This window comes from Perognathus longimembris, chromosome 1, assembly GCF_023159225.1.
Source record: "Perognathus longimembris pacificus isolate PPM17 chromosome 1, ASM2315922v1, whole genome shotgun sequence".
NCBI lineage: Eukaryota > Metazoa > Chordata > Mammalia > Rodentia > Heteromyidae > Perognathus > Perognathus longimembris.
In genome coordinates, this window is record NC_063161.1 from 128453735 (window position 1) to 128475623 (window position 21889).

General features: G+C 43.6%; 1 protein-coding gene across 1 annotated transcript in view; it reads left to right on the top strand.

The window, feature by feature from the left end:
• Nucleotides 1-1377: 1377 nt before the first annotated feature.
• Aco1 (aconitase 1) overlaps nucleotides 1378-21889 on the top strand; it is a 50452-nt gene continuing 29940 nt past the window's right edge. Inside the window, exon 1 of the mRNA XM_048361207.1 lies at nucleotides 1378-1506. The gene's annotated coding sequence lies outside the window, so the exon portion shown is untranslated. The remainder of the gene's footprint in view (nucleotides 1507-21889) is intronic.

Sequence of the window (21889 nt, forward strand, 5' to 3'; positions counted from 1 at the left end):
GCTGTGATCACTGGCAATGTTTGAGAGAGCTGCTAAAGCTAAAGAACCCAGTGTCCACCCAAAACCGAGTTGTACCTCTACCTCCTGGATTTCCAGAGCAATAATTCCTGACTTCCTGAAGCAGTGATCCTTGGATTTAGAAATCTTGGGGCCACTGCCCTCAAGTCCCCAGTTCTCAAGGTTCACAACTAAAAGCTTCTGGGTGTGGGAGCCCAGCTTGAGAATCTCTGGAACTCAAGGCCTTCAACACTAAGGAGTGTCCCTGATGCCTATCTGATTTCTATCTTAAGAGAGCAAAAGAACTACCCAGGCAGCTATTTAGTGACTGTAGCTCTCAGTTCTAAATTCTTTAAGAAAACAACACTAAGGTAAGGAGGAAGGTGAGGACTGGGATCACAATTTGAAGCCATCTCTGACAAAAAAGTCCTGAAGACTCTTATCTCCAATAAACTACCAAAAAGCCAGAAGTAGAGCTGTAACTCAAGTGGTAGAGAGCCAGCCTTGAGCAAAAAAGCTAAGGGATAGCACCTAAGCCCTGATATCATCATCATCATCATCATCATCACATTTATTTTAATTTAAAAGGAAACTATGAGACTTCCCTAATAATTTAGGCGGAAAAGAGATGGTATCACTTTTCTGAACTCACATTTACCTGGCATGGCACGAATCTAACCATCACCAAGAGCAAGTTAGGAAAAAGGCAGCTAGCTGCCCAGACATTTGTCTGCCTGCAGATCTGTGAACATCGTGCCTAATAAAGTGTGGATATAGGTTTTTTTTTTTAAATGTTTCACACACACTTGCACTAGTAGGACACAGAAACACGGAGGTCCCATGCTGGGTGCCTGATCCCAGAGCCCAGTGGGTGCCTTACACAAAGAACTAGAGCTGGAGGCAGGGTGGGAGGCCGGCGAGAGACAGGCAGTGATGGGTGGGCTGCCGGCTCCCCCCTCCCAGCACCAGCCAGACCCTCAAATCTCTGCGATTATAGCCAAAGCATTCAAGAGGAAATCTTCCGCTCGCTTCCAAGCGCCGGCTGGGCCTTCCCACCCTGTGCCCCAGCGTGGGTGGTAACCAGCCTGGGCGCAGGCCCTGGGGCTCTGAGGGCAGAGTTCAAGGAGGCCCGGCCCCCACTTCCGGTCCCTGGGCGATCAGCAACCTCGGGCTACCTCCGTCGGATAGGGCGGGCAGACAGGACGCCAGGGAGGCTCCTCCCTTCCGTGAGTCCCCGCCCCCGACACGCCCACTGCTCGGGTCCGCTCACCATCCGAGCTCCGCCTCTCTAGGTTACGCCCCCTTACAGCCCTTGGCCAGGGTTTGACCATTGCCTGGGCCCCGCCCCTCGCCCAACGCCCCGCCCCTCGCCAGTCCCGGCCCGGCTCCGCCCCTCGTCCGGTGGCCGGGGGACTGCTGGAGGAGGAGCGTGGAGGCAGTGAAAGGAGCTCTCGGCGCGGCCCGCTGCTTGTCCCGACCTGGTGGTGAAGCCCCACCGTGCAATCCGCGGTGAGTACAGACTCGTGGCACGCACGTCCCGGAGCGGGGAGCGCTGGCCACGCAGACCCGGAGGAGTCGCCGCTGGCCTGTTGTGCGGCGCCCGGAGACCCCGCGGCCAGGGGAGACCGAGGTGCTGGGTCCTGGGGAGTGACCTCTCGGTTCTACCCCACCCCCCACGGCTCTCCTCACCCGGTGCGGGGATCCGAAGGGGAGGGGGTCCAGGCTCCGCGAGGTGCGGGCCGCACTGTGGGCCCCTACCCAGGCCTGGCCCGCGGGACAGTCAGATCGGGGAGTCCCAGGAAGAGAGACACCCCCACACACACTCTCCGAGGCCAGGGTGGGCGCAGAGCCCACCCTGATTCCAAAGGCCGGGGAGACCCTGCTGCTGAACGCCACTGGGCCGGCGCTTCTGGGCACACCCTCCTTCCTGTCCCACACTACTGCTCCTTGGCCTCTAAAAGGGAATTCTCAAACTTTTTTTTGGACTCAGTACACCTTTGCACTCTCCAAAATTAGTGACCGAAGAAGTCTTCGTTCGTGAGATTTGTATCTATTGATGTGTGTTATCTATTAATAAAACGGAGAATTAAATAATTCACTTAAAATTAGTCCTAGGCTAATTATATCTTAACCCATAAAAATATTTTTTAAACTCTGTCTTCCAAAACTAAGTTACTGGGCATAGTGTGGTATTGCTTTCCATTTCTGAAAAAAAAAAGTTTCAATCTCAATCTTAAGAGAAGACAATTGGTACGTGATCTCAGTACTTGTAAGGCTGCAGAAGGGAAATCCCAAGTTTGGGGTCAGTCTGGGCTAAATTCCAAGACAGTTTGAGCCACAGGGACTACTTAGTGAATCCTCTGCCTCAAAGAGGGAAGAATTTTTTTAAAAAGATCTTTGCACCTGCTCCTGCATGTATTCCATTCTAATAGTACGTGCCAGGTTATTTCTGGAGACCTCCACAGTGTCCAGTTGAAAAAGGCAGATAACATCTTAGTATTATTATGGCAGCGGGTTGGGCCTTGTTATATTCATGGGAGTCCTGCACACTACACTTTCAGAGTTGTCGGCATAGAAAATGCTTGAGAGGCTGAATCCACTGAGCCCACTTGTTGGTGATTCACCTGTAAGTGGGAATACCTCCTCCCCACTCCAATACCAAAGATAGTGTTAAAATGTGATCCATGGGACAAGCTTCATCACTTGGGATACCAAACACATTTGATGGGGACTTCTCTGCTGGCCTCCTGAAATCTCAGCAAGGCTCACATGTGGCTCTGGTTGTTTCTTTGAGTGTGTCAGAGCTGAGCCTGTTTGTGTCTCAGCATTATAGCACTGATGTTGCAAGCAGAACCTCGTGGGTTGGGAGAAGGGCCTCTGGAGAATCAGTGCCAAGTGTGTAGGGGTTGGTGTGAGGATTACCAAGTCGTTGAGAGGTTACTTCCAAAAGAAGGAAGGGGCCGCTCACTTGTTAGCTCCTTTCCTGGTGCTCACTAGCCTTGGGTTTGTTCCAAGAAGCTTCTCTGTCTTGGTGGTCTTTCATTTTCCACTTTCAGAGGTCTGATTGTTGCAGCTAGTCCCTGTCCAACCCCTACCAGAAAGCAGTTGTTCAACATCTCAGTGTGAGTGATGCAGGGAGAGTCCTTCACTTCATTTTGTCAGCACAAGTTCCTGAATAAAACTATATACAAAGATACATCAAGGGGGAAAAAAACTTCTCTACCTCTGTCCTCTCCCCAAAGATTCTGTCATGCTGGAATGGAGCAGCTTGGACACTGCCGCTGATAATTTAGAATAATTTGTGCACATGATCCTGATGCATATGTTACTGCAGAGTGAACTGGTGGGAATAGGGACAGGAATCTAAACTCTGAGCCTCTGTTGTGTTCTTTGTAGAAGATTCTCCATGTTGATGGTGGAATTTCCCTTGTTCATCCTGCCAAGAGATAGTTGCTGATCTGTTTATGACCTACCCAGTTCTGTACTGGGTACTGGGAAAGCATGGAGCACAAAAGATACAGTCCCTGTCTTTCTAGAGATTATAGTCTAATAGTGTAGGCTAATGAGACAATCCTGTCGAGAGTGTTTATGCAACACATGGTCCTATTCCCTATTAGAAGTATACTTCAAAAGCATGTGCTAAAAATACCAGTGCCGTGTTGTGAAGATAATGGTAAAATCAAACATTTATGAGCATGTGCCCGGCAAAGAACTTCCTTTGTCTTGTTTCCTCCAGCTTTCTTTTTATGGAATAACTCACTGTGAAGCATCCAGACTCTACAGGAAAGTTACTGCTAACCTGGTGCCAGTCACTGACCAGCCTTGGAGCTCTTTCCTAGCCCTGGTGATTTTGACTTAAAAGAGAAGGTTTGGGCCATTGATAGCAAGTGTTCATAACAACCAGTGGTTTGCTACTGCTGCTTATATTTGTGCCTGGCTCTTCCCAACTCCATAGTCAGTGACATCACATCATTTTAGTTTGAAATAAGCTACAAAGGGAATATTTATGCCACGGGACAAATACGGGCTCTTCCCCCCTGGAGAGAACAAGTGTTTAAACATTTACTAGCATATTGCTGTTATTGTCAGAGGCAGGGTATTTTGTGTTTTTGTTGTTTTGTTGTTGTTTTTAACATGAAACAGATTCACCTTACCAAAGACAGTAGATATGGAGTGTGTTTTTCACATCATAGAATATGTCTGTAAATTTTCTATGTAAAGGGGAAAACAGAAAAATTATATAGTTTTGTGGACTATCCTATCTCTATTGCAAATATACAGTGTGTAAGCAGTCCTAGGCAATGTGAAAAGGAGCATGGGTGTGTCCCGATAAAACTTTATTTACAAAAGCAGAAGCTAGGCCACAGTTTGCAGGCCCTTGTCCTAGAATATCAAAGCAGGAGCTCTGTTTCAAGGAGATCATTTCATAGGAAAGAAAAGTCTTCAGGACCTTATCATAGGGACCTGAATCTCCAAGATAGATATAGCTGGGAGTAGTAACTGCAGAGGACTTGAGATTAATCACAAAAGAATCTATAGCAGGTTTTTTAAAGGAATGCCATGTGTGCTCAAGTTTTGAGGACCTCTAACAGCTATCCTGATTTCAGGACCAGTAACAAAGGATGCATTTTAAAAAGAAGGGAATCTTTGTGCATGTATACTTTACACATTGTATAGACACACAGTGTCTATACATGCATGCATGTATTATGTAAATAAATGGTATGCATGTGTGATTACACTAACCTCTTAAATGTATGGAAAACTGATACCAAACCTCAGTGTGTATCAGAAACAAATTCTGAGCAGTAGAATGGGGCAGAAGCCAGGTAGGAATCTTTTTTTTTATAACACTACACATGTCGGTATGCAACATTTAATATATTATTTTTACAACTTTACCCAAAAAAAATCCCTGAAATCTTAGCAAGCTACACTTTTTTTTTTTTTTTTGGTCAGTCATGGGGCTTGAACTCAGGGCCTGGGCACTACCCCTGAGCTCTTTTGTTCAAGGCTAGTTAGTGCTCTACCACTTTGAGCCACAGTTCCACTTCTGTTTTGCTGGTGGATAATTAGAGATAAGAGTCTCACAGACTTTCCTGCCCCAGGCTAGTTTTTGAACCATAAATCTCAGATCTCAGCCTCCTGAGTAGTTAGGATTATAGGCGTGAGCCACCAGAAACAGGCTAGTGAGCTACGCTTCTTAGAACAGAGCTAAGGTTATTTCTTTGGTAATAAAAAACTGCCATCACCCCTCTCTCTCCCAATAAAACTAATTGTCAAATTACATTTCTGAACTAGTATGCTAGTATATGTTAGCATATATAAACACAAAATATCATTGAGAACAAGCTCTTCTCAAGTGAAAACATTTTATTATTAAACAGTATTAATATTTGACTCTTATTAACTCTTGCCAAGGTTAGAAACACTAGATCAAAGTGTCTCTTAAAGAGCCATTATGCAATCTTTACTGGTGTTATAAAATATTATTGTATAGTTTTTAAATAAGAAACCTGTTATACAAGACTGTATTTCTGAAAGGAGAAAGCATATGAATGTATATATGCCTGGGCAAAGGCTATGGATTTGCCAATAGGTTAAGTGGCTTCTCTTGATGGGGAGAAGGGGTACACAGTTGATTTTTAGGTTTTCTTCAACTTTACTTACCAACATTTCCCAGCATGAACAAATAAAAAATTTGATATGAACAAAAATAACCTCTATAGTTGTTTGTACATACTGAGGACACAGTCACCTCCATTTTGTTTTTTTATGCTGACTTATCAAGCAGAACCCTACTGGGTTATTTTTCCCCCACAATGGGAAGTAGAAAGATAAGTGAGAAGAGCCAGGCCTTGGGAACTGGAAACAGGCACTCTGTGGTTGCAGAGTGCTGTCCACTTCCCCATGGTCTCTTCTGGCCCTCCTCCGCTGTTCATCAGGAGGGGGAAGGTCTGCATGGGTTTGGTGCCTTCCACTGGCCATCATTAATTGTCCTTCATTTCATTATTATTAGTATTTTAAATTTTTGGTGAAAAATTTCACAAGTAAAAAGACATGAAAGGGAAAAGTGTAAATCCTCACCCTCTACCATGAAGAACGCTGACCCTTGGCCAATCTTGGTTTCACTTGGATCTTTCCTTGACCTCACTCCTTTTTCCCTCTACCGGGCATTGGCATCTTCATGTCCAACTGTTGAAACACACACACACACACACACACACACACACACACACACACAAAATTCTTGGTTGTGGCTTTTAAGAAGCTAGCATATATTGTCCACCACCAAAGAAGTCTTAAAACTGTCCTGTCTTAATGCAGTGGAGCTTCTGCAGGTACCTGTGCACTTGCTGTGTTTCTCCTTCTTTCCTTTTGTATTTGCTCTTCCCTCTAAATGTTTCACCCTGTCTCCCTTTCTCCAGTTTTTTCTGTGTAGCCTTTCTAAAATCCCAGCAGTAAAGCTCTTTCTGTAGACTTTTCTTACATCCATTATCTTACTGTAATTAAGTGTGTGCTTATCTGCAACTCCTCATTAAATTGTAACCTTTACTTAAAAGCAGTGTTTTCCTTATCTTCCTTTCTCCTGAGGTTACTTAGCTATCATAATGCAAAGGAGCTACTCAAGAAATACATGCTAAATTAATTTGGATTAATCAAGGTCATTGGGGTAACTTTTGAGTATTAAAAAAAAATCCATCATATTAAAAGAAACATTTTCAAACAGGCCAAGAACAGTTGATCCCATATGCATATTGTTTCAAAAACTCATGATGTGCCAGTGTAAAAAGGTGAAGGGGAAGTGGTACTGTCACTCAACGTGGTAGAGTGCTAACTTTAAGTGAAAAGGCTCAGGGACAGTGCCCAGGCCCTGTGTTCAAGCCCCATGACCAGCAACACACACAAAAAAGTGAAGGTTTTGTTGTTTTTTAGGAAATATTTTTTCACGTGCATATATATTGAATTAAGTCTTTTCTGACCTCAAAATGCCCCATTCCCAAGAAAACTATCTGAAAAAAAATAGATAACTAAAACTAAACAGAGGCACTTTTATTGGATGATTGAGTTTTAGCTGTATTTTAATTATTATTTTAAGTCTTTTTTTTTTTTTGAAGCACTGGGATTTGAAGTCAAGCTTACTAGGCAAGGGACTCTCCCATCTGAACCATCTCCAGCTCTTAAAATCTTTAGCAAAAGAAATGTTATATTTAGAGCCCCCCCGCCCCAAGCCCCATGAAGTAAATCAGTAGCTATACTGTGAGTGATGTAGTTCCCAGCATCCACTGTGCTTCATGTTAACCCATTTAATTACCCCAGCAGCCTTTGCCATCTGGGCTTAGAACTGTACCCATAGGCATTATTACCTTAAAACTGCGAGGAAATAAAACAGAGATTTAACAAACTATAAGGACTCTATGTCTACAGAAGCTAAGTGGTAGAGTTTGATTTTAAGTGCAAATTAGAAACCAAAAGAATTTGGGATTAGCTATTGTAAGCATGCAAAGACATGAAACCATCTTGCTGGGCATGATAGGTCTTTTGGCTCAGAACAAATTCTTGTACCCCTCATGCCTTGAAACTGCAAAACTGAGGTCATTTTCTAATACCATTTGTTTCTCTGATTTCTCATGTCCTACTGTAGCTTGTCAACAGTTAATCCAGGCACTCTGCTGAATTAGCAAACCCTGGGCACATACTCCTCTGTGGTTCTCTCTCATTCTCCCCTGACCTAAGAACTCTGGGTACCATGGAATCTTTGGATAATGGGACTTAACAGGGGCCACTGCCCCAAGATGGGACACTTAATTGTTCATTGTCTTTGTCAGCCTGTCTGTGCCCATTATTGTAGAACTACAAAGCAAAGTACACATTATGCTGGTAGTCCATGCAGTGACCTTCTATGTGATTGACCTGCTTGAATGTGAGGTTGAGAAGAAGAGCAGTAGGCAAACCATTGCTGAGAATCTTTCATATGCAAGAGCTAAGCTATTTTAGAAGGGTTCATAGGTGAGAAAGTGGGATCAAGGCTAGCCTTCCATTTGAGGATGCTGTTTCATATGACCCACACTGTTCAGAAAGAGAATCCGTCACCACTGAGTGCCTGTGATGCCTTTATTGTCCACATCAATCCATCCTATCATGCAAATGTTGCCCAAATCAAGGCCATTTTAGACAGTTTGAGGTTGACTATCTGGTTCTAGGCACTTGGGTACCACAGTTTGAAGAGTATTTTAAAGTGAGTTTTAGTTTTTAAAATCCATTTGATTACCTTGGATCTATGTATGTAGACTGTCTGTATTGTGTGAGCTGGGTGCCAATGACTCACATCTGTAATCCTAGCTACTCAGGAGGCTGAGATCTGACGATCATGGTTCAAAGCCACCCAGGCAGAAAAGTCCCCATGAGACTCAATAAACCACTCAAAAACCAGAGGAGGGTCTGTGGCTCAAATGGTAGTGCTAGCCTTGAGCACTAAAAAGCTAAGAGATAGCACCCATGCCCTGAGTTCAAGCCCCACAACTGACAAAAAAAATAAAAAGTGGTATTTTGTGTGCTGTCTGCTGGGTGCCTCCATGGTGGGTGCAAGAGAATTGGCTCTGGCATCAGGAGGCCTAGCTTTAACCCCTTGACACCCTCTTCCTTGTGATGGATATATCAGACCTCGGCAGGTGACCAGAACAGTGTGGCATAGGGGAGCCTTTGCCTCCGCATTGCAGAAATGCTGCCCTCACTGCCTTCATGGTGAGGACCAGTTCCCCACTGGCCGGCCATTCCCCTCAGGGTTGCAGGGCTTTGGTGGTGATGTTCTATAATGTTCCACACTGGTTCTGTGCTTCCCAAGCCACACCGCCGGAGCATCAGGTCCCCCCAGATGCGTTCCTGTCTAAAACCATTATCTGGCTCTCCCATCTTGGTAATTGGCCCTGACACTTTGCGAAATAGACACAGGAGTGATTTTAGACCTCTCTGTCCTCCTCACCTGCCCTAGTCCATTCTGCTTTAGTAACTCTCCCAGGGATATTTTCCCTCCTGCATTTTCGTGTTGCCCCTGCCCCTGTGCTCTGACTTGGTGACTCTATAGAAGCCCTTTCCCTGAGAGTCAGACTGGTTTTGTTCTCAGTGCCAGTCCAGACCTTTCCTTGATGCCCCCTCATGTCCTACACCTGATTATCCCCTTTTTTCTCTTAGCCTTTCTCCACAGTCCCCTCCTGTGTGCACAAGAAAGGACTTTGTGATTCCCATAGCATCCCTCTTGTGCCTTTACGTGTATTGTTTCTTCTGCCAGCATATTCTTTCATTGACCTCCTACCTCCATGTATCCTAGAAGGCTGGAAATAGTATCATTGTCTTTAGAGGCATTCCCCCCTCCTTCCCTCACACTGTAGATTAAGTGCTCTTTCTGGAGTCTTCTTACTTGCCCTGCATTCCCCCCACCCCCCTCTGCCCCGTGGGAGCTTGGACAGCATCATGGGGTGATTTTTCTCCTACTGTGATTGTCTACCAGCTTGCTTTCTCAGTCTCTTCCCTCCACCCTACCCCAACCTGGCAATCTACAAATACCAAGTGCATGAATGCATTCCCATCTGTTTCTTCTCTAGACAGCCTGGACGGGTCAGCTCTTAGTGCTGCTCCATACCTTGTCACATCTTTAACCCAATGAAATGATAGTCATGGGTAGACGCTTCGCCACTGTGTGCATCACAGAGGGGGCCAACATATAGCTACCTTTGAAGCTGATGGACCTAAGCTTGCCTTCCACTTCCTTCCACATGCCTGCATCTGGCTTCAGGTTTCCAGCTCATAAACTGTGCTGCTATCCTTGTGATGTGAAGGAATATGCTGGTTAAAAAATAAATAAATAAAAAACAGGAGCATCAGGTCCTCCTGGTTGCTGCCATTCTTCCAGAAAATCAATGTAATATGACTTTATCCATCAGGCTTCTGGGAACTTAATTCATGAGCCATCATCTCTGAGTCCCAGTAGGTCTGAGGCCTTGTTAAGACCTCTGCAACTTGGTGAGTGCAGAGATAAAGATTGTCCTGTGGGACCTCTGGGGGGCCAGACACCCAGCCTCTAATGGTGACATCCTTTCTGATTTCTATAGTTGAAATTCAAAGTTCCTCATGATTTATAAAATGCATCCAGGAGCTTGAGGAAATGATGCAATGTTCCTAAAGAATGACTCTGAGCATGAAAACATACAGTTGGCTGGCCCCACTGTCTGCTCTCAGGACTTTGGTGCAGTAGGACTTAATTGGGGTCTAAGCCCTGTAGGTGACTTGGGGCAGCTGCAGGATAGAAGATTTCCACTCCAAGAAGAGACTGAGGATGAATCAGGCTGGGTCTGGAACTTTCTAAGTAGCCCTGCCTCTAGTCCTTCCTCTGCTTTCTGGCCAAATATTTCATGACCCTGGGATGATTTGCTTTTCCCAGCTGATTTCTGGAATCTAGAAATGTTGAGATCACATTATGCTTTTATTAGCCCGGTGTTACCAAAATGCAACTAATACAATGTGCTTAAAGGATGTGTTAGGTTAAGTCTTCATCTGTGGGAGCTGCCTATGACCCTGCTTCCCCTTCAAACATAGCCAAGAATTCGGGAGCCTAAAGAGCCAAGGGAGCCCCAAGCCCCCCAAATCCTGATGATAGCTGTGCATATCTTCTCAGTATGTCACAATCTAAGGCAACCTGGGAGTTTCTAGTGTTGCTTAATAATAAAGTTGAGTGATAGAAAATATTAGATTATATTTCAAGAATAGCCACTTTTTGTGTGTGCTTGAACTCAACTCCCCATACTCTTACATAGATTTTCTTTTTTTGCTCAAGACTGGTGTTCTACCATTTCAAATGTACCTCCACTTCTGCTTTTGTCACTTAATTGGGAATAAAGCCAAACTGGCTTTGAACTTCGATCCTTGGATCTCTTATCCTCCTTAGTAGCTAGAGTTGCAGGTGTGAGCCACTAGCACCTGGCAGGAACAACCACTTCTTTGTTGCAAGTTTTGTATACAGTGCATTAACTTCTTATCAAACTTAAACATATTTCGATGTTGGAGATCTTTGAACTAGATGTACAGGCAGGGGTTTGTACTTGTCTTTATCAGACCTTGCAGTGTCTGACAAAGCCCCATAAAACAGTTGGTCTCTGCTGTCTCCTTACCTTTTCTGTTTTGGGTTCTTTTGTCCTCACTCTGTTCTATAGGCCATGCCTTAGAGTCACATCAGTATACCTCTACCTCAAGGCCTTTGCATGGGATCCCCATAGCTTTGTACCCTCACTTCCTTCAATGCTCTGCTCAGATGGCTCTTTGGTGATCACACCTCACCCCAACCCCATGATTCTTGCCCTCCATTCCCACAGCACGAACAGATCACTGTCTGACATTCAGTTTGTATGTTTATGTATTTGGTTAGTTTGGCTCTGTCCATAAAATGAAAGTGCTGTAATCTAAGGACAGGGAATTTGTCTCTTTGTTCACTAGTATCTCCCTAGAACCTAAACTAATTCTTGGCACGCATTAGAAATTAACATAGGTATACATTGAAAGAATGAATGAGCAAATGTGCCAACAAGTGGCTCATAAATTGTTTCTTCCTGAGGACTGTTTTTGATCATCACCCTGCCTCATACTATATCATTTGATCATTCAAGCACAGGAGGGTTATAGGACTAAACGGAAATGGAATCAATTCATTTAACAACCATGAGAGCTTTTAAAAGATCTAAAATATATTGCAACATTCTTGTTGGTTATGTAGAGGAAGATAGAAAACTGGAAGGAGATAGACTGATGACGTACAAATTGAGTAAAAGAGACAACTTACTACTGACAAAGCACTCTGGCCCAGAGGTGTTGCTGCCCTAGACATAGTACACACAGAGCACCTTGCAGGTTATGTATGAGCACTGAAGAAATGAGAATGGGATTTGCCTGTCTGATTACAGAGCCATCCTTTCCCCAATGTCCTTCTCTACCATTCATTCTTTGTTTTGCTAGTCTCTCTCCAAGCAGTGTTCTTCTGACTTCTCCTTCCATTTAAAAAAAAAAAAATTACAAGTGTTTAATTCTGAGGTAAGAGGCTTTTTTTGTTCTATTGAAATCACGCTTATCCAGAGGTGAAACATGAAAGCAAGTGATGTGCTCTCTGGGAAATTTCCAGTAGCAAATTTATCCTCATGCATCCACATCACATAAAGCAGAGGACTAGCCAACCCTGTGCTGGTGAAAGAATCCAGTTGGCAAGGAGCCCTAGTGATTTTGCTGTCCTGGGGAGTTCTGACCTCAGTGTTGTTTATGCTTACATAGACATCCTTGGAATCTTTCAACCAAATTAGTTGTTTATAAGTCACAGAATGTTTAGCTACACAGCACTTTAGGAATGGGATCAATTAATTTCTCTTTAAACAGAGGGGAAAATGAAGCTTAGCTAACCTTTTAGTGAAGTGAACCCTAGAGATAAGTGACATTACTTTGACTTTGAAGTTGGAACTTATGAAAATGCAGTATGAACATACTTCCATGTGTGGAAGAGAGGTGGGCTCACCACAAGAAATGCAGAAGAAACTTCCATTTGTTTGTTTAAAAACTTACTGCTTGTGGGCTGGGAATATGGCCTAGTGGCAAGAGTGCTTGCCTCCTACACATGAAGCTCTCAGTTCGATTCCCCAGCACCACATATATGGAAAATGGCCAGAAGGGGTGCTGTGGCTCAGGTGGCAGAGTGCTAGCCTTGAGTGGGAAGAAGCCAGGGAGGGTGCTCAGGCCCTGAGTCCAAGGCCCAGGACTGGCCAAAAAAAAAAAAAAAAAAAAAAAACTTACTGCTTGTGTGTCTTTCAAAATCGGATATAAAGTCTGCCTTGTGCTATGGAGACGTGATCCTCAGCTGATGACTTGAGGGTTCTTGCGAATCATACAGGCCCTCTGGAAGCTTTGTCTATCCCCAGAATAAAAGCACAAAGCCCAAATTATCCTCATCTCACTACTAGTATCTCTAATAACAAGAATTCTACTGTCAGGAACCACTTCTCATCTCTCACCTCCAGCGGTGCGCAAATCTTGGATTGTCTATATGGTGGGTTAATACCTATGCATCTATAAGGCAAGCCTAAGGAGATTCAGTTCTGATAGTAGAGACTGCTGAATCATAAAACTTTTATACTCTATGGGATAAAGACCGTGAAAGGAAAATCCCCCCCCCCCACGCCATCATTGGCATTTGGCTAATAAACAAGGGTCACTTATTCTACAAATTTCTACAGATCTGGCTGAAATGGATAAAATCATAGCATAGTACCACCCTTGGGTCAATATTGACTCGTTGTCAGCTGAGGTAGGGGCCAACATGGTTTGCTAAAAAGCTGATGTTTTAGCTGTCCTTAGGCTCCCTCACAAAACCCATTTGGTAGGATTGCTGCTTGGGTTTGAAAGTTCAGCCTGGGGTCATACATAACAAAATTCACAAACCCAAATGGGGATTTTGCCCATGATTTAAACTAATGAGCTTCTTATCTTGCTGTGGCCCATGATGTTCATAATTACGCAGAGAGTCAAATTGTGCAACACATTTTAGATCTGTCATTTGTGTAAGGGGAAATCTTGCTGACTGCAAGTCTCACGCATAGATGGAGACTAAGAGCAGCCCCAGCCCTTCCAGGGTTACACAACTGAGTTTTAGCCACATTAATATTTTAGTCATGCTCCTTGGAAATGAGAACATTTGGTCACTAGAGGTCATCTTAGTGTCATTCAGTTTGACCTGTCTGGCAGACAGGCCGTTTACAGAGGAAGACATCCAGATATCTAAAAAGACAAATAGGAAATTATTCAGCTTTCCTTCCTATTGAAGAAGTGCCAAGATTGGCGGTTTAATCTCTCAACTTGGACAAAATGTAAGAACAAGTTATGCTGCCTGGTTGGGGTAACTCTATTCACAGCTCAAAGAAGGCTCATTAAATCCATTGAGCCTTTCCCAGCATCTTCATGTGTGTCACACAAGACATCTGAACCCTTTCACCCAGCTGCCCTGCTGCTAATAACTGAAAGCCAGGGATTTATTTAAGGGAATTGATTAGGACCACTTAAAGCTACGTATCTGTACTAAGTTTGCAGCATTGTTTGAGTGGTAATACTTTAAAACATGCTAAGGATTTTAATGATAAGGATTTCAGTAAATCATTTATTCAGTTGGCAGATTTATATTTAGAAGTGATGTGAAATATCATGGTTATCCTAGGGAGATATTTGTGGTCTACCACTAGCTGGGAAAAACATTTTTGAAATAATAAGGGGTCTAATCCATTTAAAAACTATATTGAGAATTCATAGTAAGAAAAAAATCTAAACTATATTATTACAGAGGACTTTTATTTTTTTCTTCACTTGTATTTTGTGTTGTCTATATAATGATGAGCTATTTGTGGAACATTTTCTTTTTTATGTTTTCCAATATACTTTTTTTATTTAATTTTTATTTTAAAGGTGGTATACAGAAGGGTTACAGTTATGTAAGTAAGGTAATGAGTACATTTGTTTTAAAAAAAAGTGTTACCTCTCCCTCATTTTCTCCTCCACAGCTCCCCCAAGTTGTAAAGTTCATTTCCAACATAGTGTCCAGTGAGTATCACTGTTGAATTGGTTCACCCTTTGTCCCACCATTTCTGTGATTCTCCTTCCCTTCCCCAAATCAGATAAACTTATATACAGGGCAATGACAACAGGGAATAAATCAAAAGGGGAAAAAAATAACTGCAAATGGTACCATTAAAAAAAAAACCAGGGGCTGGGGATATGGCCTAGTGGCAAGAGCGCTTGCCTCGTATACTTGAAGCCCTGGGTTCGATTCCCCAGCACCACATATACAGAAAATGGCCAGAAGTGGCGCTGTGACCCAAGTTGCAGAGTGCTAGCCTTGAGCAAAAAGAAGTCAGGGACAGTGCTCAGGCCCTGAGTCCAAGGCCCAGGACTGGCAAAAAAAAAAACCCTCTTATTTCCATTTTTTAGAGTTCATTTCAATAAACATCATTTTATACAGTCATATGCACATAGATACTGATCTATTGTGATCCTTTCCTAAGAATATCCTCCTATGTTCTCACTGTTCAATGCTTAGTGTTGTTTAAATTAATCATGTCCAAGTGTAATTATTTGTCTTTTACAATCCATTGGATTAACTTTTAGATTTATAGACATATTCTAGTTGTTACAAATGAGGGAAGCCATGCAGCTTATGTTTCTTTGGGGTTGGCTTACTTTGCTTCATATGATTTTTTTCCAACTCTTTCCTTACAAATGGGACAAAGTCATTTTTTCTGGTGGAAGCATAGAATTCCATTGTGTATATATACTATATTTCTTGACCTGTTCAGTTACCGAGGGGTATCTTAGCTATGGTAAATAATGTGGCAATGAACATGGTTGTGCTAGTGGCATTAGTGCAGGCTGGTTTGTGGTCATTTGGGTAAATGCCCAGGAGTGGGATTGCTGGGTGATAGGGGAACTCTATGTTTAGTCTTTTGAGGAACCTCCATACTGCTTTCCAGGGTGGTTGAACAAGTTTACACTCCCACCAACAGTGTAGTAGAGTTTCCTTTTGGCAGCATCCCCACCAGCATCTGTTATTATTAGTTTTTTAATAATGGTAATTCTTACTGGGGTGAGGTGGAATCTCAGTGTTGTTTTGATATGCATTTCTTTCATGGCCAGAGATGCTGAGCATTTCTTCATGTGTCTATTAGCCATTCATATTTCTTCTTCAAAGAAATCTCTCTTTAAATCTTTATCCCACTTACTGATGGGGTTGTTTCTTCGAAGATATTTTTTAGGAGGGTTAATTGTTTGAGCTCTAAGTATATTTTAGATATGTCACTCTTATCTGATATGTCACTAGTAAAGATGTTCTCTGTGGAGCATTTTCTAGACTGTCACTGCCCAAGGTCACTGGTTCTTCATCCTGCTACAGGAGAGGGAGGAAGGGGAACTTTGGAGTGGGTTAGAGGAAGAATCACTTGATTGGCATATGACTTGATTTGTGACTTGATTAAAATCTGGGACTAAAGCTAACTATGAGCCATTCTCTTCAGACCAATTTTATTCCATTAGTGCATAAGGAAAGGGATCTGAGAGAGCACAGTCACAAATTTACTTTTCACTAAATCTCCATCAGACATTCAAGAAGGGCCTGAATAGTGAGTAGTTCCAGGAACTTTTATTCAAAGAATATTACAAGGTGCCTTTTGTTGTTGTTTTATTGAATTGCTGGTGAACAAACTCAGGGCCTCTGCATGCCAGGCATGCTAGGAAAGTACTTTACCATTGAGCTAGATTCCCCAGCCCCCAATTCTCATTTCACACTGACATGATTAAAGGTATTTATGTGCTAGGTTAAATGATGATGTAGCTCTTTTAAAAAGTAAGTAGGAAGAAGGCAGAGAAAGATAGCAGATTAGAAACTGCTGCTGTTTTCACTCAGATAAGGCAAAGACTCTGATGCCATGAAAGAGAGTAGACTCTAAAAAGAGGAAAGAGTGGAAAAGTACCAGAAACCACGCAGGAGGTCACGGGAAGCACAGAGGTACAGAGGGAAAAGGAAAAGGGAAAAAGCAGCAAGACCTTTGAGCCACCCCATAGCTACCCCACTAGGGAAGGGACTATTGGAGATTGCAATACAAGGTAAAATGAGAAGATCCTACATTGCCAACAGACCATCAACTCTAGCTGTGAGAAAAGCCCACACATCCAGCAAGCCTTCACACCAGCTCAGGGATCTTTGGGGACCATACTTGTTGGGAAGGCTTGGTGGAGAATGGCCTTCCATAGCTCCTCCAGCAGCAAACTGGCAGGGAGTCACTATCATGAACAAGTGCCTTTTGCCAGGACTGACTCCCCCTGGGTGCCTGGGAATTGGAGCGCAGTTCCTGCGCTCAAGGGCTCACCGGACACTTCGCCATAACATTTGAGTACAAGTCAGAAGCAGTGGTTGAGAAAAAGGAAGTATGTCTGACAGGACCCTACAACCAAGTTTAAAAACTCCAGGAAATGACACTGTCAGCTTCCACATCAGAAGCAGCAATTGTCCAGGTGACAGGTTTGGTACTAATGTGTCAAAGTAGAGGCACTGGCCTGACACCTTTGTGCTCACCCTGGGGAAAGTATGTCTCATGATGCTCAGCAGGGGCCACCCTTAGAGGCACCTGGGACACAAAAGATGACCCTCCCAGAGGCCTGTCAGTGAAAGCCTGCAGCCTCCTGTTGGGTCACACTGTAGAGACTCTGGTGTGTCCGCCATTGTTTTCAACCTAAGAGAAGAGCAGTAGCATACCATAACACAGGCATAGACTGCCAGCACACTGGCACTGTCCACAGCTCCATCCTACCCTGACAGGAGAGAAACCCAATGCTGTGGCCATTGTAGCCATGACCCTTTGAGCTGAAGGTCTGTCAAGTGCTCACTCACTGTCTAGAGCCTGCTCCCTGGCTGTATGTGGAAGACAAAGCTCTCCCACCCAGAGCAAAAGAATGTAATTCCCATTTGTGAACAGAGGTTCACAAATGTATAGAGAGACATATGGAAACAATTACAAATTCATATTTTGTTAGTCTGTTGATTGTTGTTGCTGTTTCGATTTGATTGTTTTGATTCTTTAACCACCCAACTACATTTTTTTCTGTATATCTGCTATAGGCCTCTGATTTTTAATTCTTTACCTTTTAGCTAGATCATTTGCTACCTCCCGTTTGCTTTTTATTTCTATGTCTCCCTTTTCCCCAAAGTCATCATATCTGAGGTAATACTGCCTTTCAGTATTTAACTTTAAATCATATTTCCATCCCCTTTCTATAGTCCTTCCCATTTATACCTTCCTTCTGTTTGCAAGAACACCCAACCCTAATCTTTTCTCACTACCTGCACTCTTACCTGGTAATTAGACTTCCCAGTCATTTGTTTTATGGTTTGATATTGTTGTTTCATGCTTCATTTTGAGTTTTATCTCATTTTGTAATTGTTGTCCCATTTATTTGTATGTGTATTTTGTAATTGTTATTTCATTTGTTTGTATGTGTGTGTTTAATCAGTTCCCTTTATTTCTCCTCCCCTCTTCCCACCCTCATACAGTACTAACAAGAAGTTTTTCTAGCCAGGAACTGAGATCTGAAGAAGGCTATTGGAAGCCAGCCAGGGAAGGAAAGTCTGTGAGACCTTTTTTTATTTTATTTTATTTTTTTGTGCCTGTCCTGGAGTTTTTGTGCTGAAGGCTGGCGCTCTACCACTTGAACCACAGCTCACGGCTCCTCTTCTGGCTTTTATTTTGGTAGTTAATTAGAGATAAGAGTCTCATGGAGAGCTGGGGATATGGCCTAGTGGCTAGAGTGCTTGCCTCGTATACATGAGGCCCTAGGTTTGATTCCCCAGCACCACATATACAGAAAATGGCCAGAAGTGGCGCTGTGGCTCAAGTGGCAGAGTGCTAGCCTTGAGCAAGAAGAAGCCAGGGACAATGCTCAGGCCCTGAGTCCAAGCCCCAGGACTGGCAAAAAAAAAAGAGTCTCATGGACTTTCTTGCCTGGGCTAGCTTCAAACTACAGTCCTCAGATCTCAGCCTCCTGAGTAGCTAGGATTAAGAGGCATGAGCCACCAACACCTGGCTATCCCCAATTAGCTACCAAAAAGCCAGAAGAGGAGGTGTAGCTCAAGTGGTAGAGCACTAGGCTTAGCAAAAAACGCTCAAGGACCGTGCCAAGGCCCTGAGTTCAAACCCCAGAACTGGCTTAAAAAAAAGAAAAACAAGATTTTCTACTTACCTGACTCCACACTCTCATTAACCTCTATTAAGCTCAGCTCCCTCCTCTCTCTTCCTTGTATCACCAAATGCCCAGTAACATTCCTTAGTGTTACCCCACTCTTTCTTATTACCCCCCTGGGTAACTAAAATCTTCATTTGCGCAGTGGTACCCAGGAATAAGGTGTGCACCTGTAACTTCAGGAGGCTGAGACCTAGAGTTCAAAACCAGTCCTGGCAGAAAAACTTGTGAGATTTCATCTTCAGTTAACCATCAAAATGCCAGACTGGAGACATGGCTTAAGTAGATGAGATAACTTTCCTGTTTACCTCCAAACAAGTCACCTGTGGGGTGTTGTTTTTTTTTCTGTTTTCTTCTAAAATTCTGATGTTGCTGGTACACTGCAGTATCAGCCCCACTCTCCTGCGGGCAAAACCTACCTGTGAAAAACGTGATTTATAAGTCACTAGCTGATGTTTTGTGACCAGTTGGCTTTGATGCAAACCATTCCACGAAATAATTATTGTGACTTTCAGAACATAGGTGCAGTGCCAGTGTAACGTGTCTCTTCAGTGCTTTTGTATACTGAGTCTTCCCCTGTCTTGATTTCATGGCCAGGGAAAGTGTAGTGCAGCCTTCAGCATGTGGTAAGCACCCAGGAAGGAATTCTGAATGATTGCTCCAACTTCACTGCCTAAAATATATCCTTGCCCTTTTCTTTTTTTAGTCTATTCTCCTTTTCACTTCTTTTTCTCCTTTTTCCCCTCTTGCCTCCAAGTAACCTCTCTTTCTTTTGAAGAATTAGAAAGGATGGCTCCTGGACATATTGTCATAGGTGCATGCTTTCCAACAAAGAAAGGAGACTAACCTCCAGCCCTACCCTATACTCCAGGTTCATTTCTGTGTTTTGTTGTAGAATGAGAATTGGATAAAACCGAGAAAGAAGCAGGAAGACCATGGGCAGAGGACAGGGCCAGAAGAGAACTGCCAGACTTTGCCAGACTTACATGTAGGGGCTTTTTTCCAACTTTCCAGCAGAACCAGTTTAAATTACTCCAACAGAGCTACTGTTGTTTTCCACTGACCTTTGGCTCAGTAAGATTGGCAGGGGGCATGACACTGCCTGACTCAAACCGCATTCAAACCTTAATCTTCTGCTGAAGGGGCAGGTGAGTGGCCCCAGCCAACAACATCTTCAGAGGTAGGGTGGGGTAGTAGAAAGAGCCATGGTTCAAAACCTCACTCTGTGTCCTACTCGATAGCTGTAAGCCCTTGGGCAAGATTTACTGTTCTTGGACCTGCATCTTCCATTACCATAAAATGGGGGAAATGATAAGCTTTTGTTCATGGACCTCATGCCAGGATTAGAGAAGATGTGACAGATAGCTTGCTTGGCACATGCTCGCGTTTACTGAGTAGCAGCTGCTTCTTCTCTCCTAACTTCTGCAGGTAGAATTTGCCTGCTGACTATAATGAAACTCTAGACCATTGTAGTTTCTAAGGAAACAAGGAGGCAGACACCAGAGCTCTTCCCATCCACATTTTCTCAAAGCTACATTGGCAGTTCCCAAGATGCTCACTTCATCGGGTAGCGGAGTAGCAGGCATCCTGTGAAGGCAGTGGGAGGCCCGGGACATCTGTGAGCTGTGAGGAAAGGAAATCATCACAGTTGGTGCCCACTGAAGTGGGAAATCTGGGAACAGCCTCATTGCTGGTTTCAACGATGAATTTTAGCCCCCCTCCTCCCTTTAGGATGTGGCCCAGAAGTAGGGGTGATTCTGAAATGTAAGGCTGTCTAGGTGAGGGATGATTCATGGAGCTTGTCCTGCCCAGGACTCCCACCACCTCCTCTGACCCCAAAGAGACTGAAATACTTCCTGCACGCTCTGTAGATGCTCTTCTATTGACTCATTTATCCAGACAAACAAATCAGCAGTTTTACAGTGGGACTTGGCAATTGTTTGGGATAGAAAAGTTGAATCTGGGACCTTGGCATGGGTGACAAACCATCGGGAGGGTAGCAGTGTGGCCTTTGTAAATACATACATTCAGAATTCCTATCAAATGGAATCATAGTCTCCTTTACTGAGCCCAGAGATTTTCAAACTGCAAAGCAACTAGCATATTACTTCTTAAACAGGGTATTCGTTGTTTTTACCTTCTGTCCTGTTTGTTAGTGGAGATTTAACGAATTTCTTGCATGTGTGTGGGCTTGATCTTCAAGAACTAAATCCACTCCACCTCCACAGCCTGCTTCTCATGTAGGGTTCTCTGTCTGTGCCGTGAGGGCTCCTGAGTTAAGATGAGCCCTTCCTCTCCCTGTATCCTGGGTGCTGTCCCACTGGACTGGGGGTGAGTTCCTCACCTCGCTTTCCATGGCCCCCAGCCAGGACTTTCAGAACCAATCACAGAACCAGTATTCAAACTGCCTGGGAGAAAGATGGCGATGCCTGCCCCTTCAGTCCTCTGTTCTGATTCTGTAGATCAAGTGGTGGAGAGGGAATACTTGGGAATCTGTTTTCACAAGAAAGACCCCAGGTAATTCTAATATAGTCAGCCTAAGATACATACTTTCATAAACATTATTAATATTCCATTACAACTGTTTGGCCTGGCTGTGGCTTTCTGCTTTCACCTTCCACAGTTCCTACTGAGCAGCAGCTGGTGAAAATACCATGTAATACAGGGGAGATGATACATTCCAAGGACGGAGTACTGGACAAATACCGTGTGCTTGCCTCTCCTTCCTGGCTCCCATACCTGTGGCATGTTCTGTTACTTGCTACACTGGTAACTCCAGGAACACAGAGGCTGCTTCCCAACCAACTGGTCAGCCCCAAAACTGTTTGGTGCAGGCTTGGTACCCTGTATTGAAACTTGGGACCAAAAGCATTTCAAACTTCAGATGATTTTTTACATATTTACATGTTTATACATTCATAATGAGACTTCTTGGGAATGATACCCAAGTCTGAACATGAAATTCATTCATTGTTCCATGGACACCTATACACATTGTCTAGAGGCATTAATACACCTTTTACTGTGACTGTCACTTGAGATCAGGTGTGAAAGTTTCTGCTTGTGGCATCATGCTGGCACTCAAAAA